This window comes from Marmota marmota, unplaced genomic scaffold, assembly GCF_001458135.2.
Source record: "Marmota marmota marmota unplaced genomic scaffold, marMar, whole genome shotgun sequence".
Taxonomy (NCBI): Eukaryota; Metazoa; Chordata; class Mammalia; order Rodentia; family Sciuridae; genus Marmota; species Marmota marmota.
Genome location: NW_026000079.1, coordinates 5,184,467 through 5,185,409, shown reverse-complemented (window position 1 = coordinate 5,185,409; position 943 = coordinate 5,184,467). Strand labels below are relative to the sequence as shown.

The window sequence follows — 943 nt, the reverse complement described above, 5'->3', positions numbered from 1 at the left end:
GGGCCTTTGAATCTGGTGACATTTAAATCGATTATGCTTTTGTTCTAGTAGATCTGATACAGGCGGATGCTCGAGGTTCTGGCTGGTCCTACTCATAGATCCGGTCTCCATCTGGCAAGGGCTTCTCTCTCTCTCTCTCCCTCAATCCCCACTTCCCCTCTCCCCTCCCCGACTCTTACCTGAGCCCTGGGCCAGCCTTCTCACCTTCTTTCTGGGCTTGCTCCCTGCTGCCTTTGCAGAGGGTTTAGAAATTCAAACTCGCGTGGGCACTAACTCCAACAAACAAGGAACCCACAGCCAGGCATGAAGACCTGGGGAGACTGGCCTTCGTCCCATTCCTCAGGTCCCAGCCCTCCTCACCCGAGGACCCCTGTGTTCAGAGGGACCTACAGTGCTCTCTCGCTCCTTTCCGTGTTTGCTCTGCTGTCCTTCAGCTCTCCTCAGAATGGTCCTCCCTAGCCCCTGCCACACACTGTACCACGACGTAGTCCTCCCCTCCCAGGGCCCTGTGTTGGTTGGTGTGTTATTCACTCCTTATTCTCTCCCCCCTCAGGAAAGTAAGCTCCTGGACGGCAGGAACTCCCCTGTCTTGCAGAACGTGTCCTTAGGGTCCATGACAGTGCTGTGGCAGGGGTGGAAAGATATGAGTAAATGATGACAACAGATGACATCTCCCCAGTAGTCTGAGTAATTTGGGGACGATGCTGCTTGTGTCATTAGTCATGATTATGCATATTCCTCAGAAGCGTCTTTTACTGAACGAGGTCTGCCCCTGGTAATGGCTTCCGTTTATCTAACATACATTCTCCCCACACTCCACCCTCTCTTGCACAAATTTATGGACTCTCAAGTGTGTGTTTTTAAAAAAAAGGTTGTTTTATTATCACGAGCAGGGGTGGGCTCCCCAGTGTGGTGGAGGTGGTGGGCTCATGGTGGGTGGGGG

The 943-nt window shown here is 52.7% G+C and overlaps 1 protein-coding gene across 1 annotated transcript in view; it reads right to left on the bottom strand.

The window, feature by feature from the left end:
* Positions 1 to 855: 855 nt before the first annotated feature.
* S100a11 (S100 calcium binding protein A11) overlaps positions 856 to 943 on the bottom strand; it is a 21,063-nt gene continuing 20,975 nt past the window's right edge. Inside the window, exon 4 of the mRNA XM_015502898.2 lies at positions 856 to 930. The gene's annotated coding sequence lies outside the window, so the exon portion shown is untranslated. The remainder of the gene's footprint in view (positions 931 to 943) is intronic.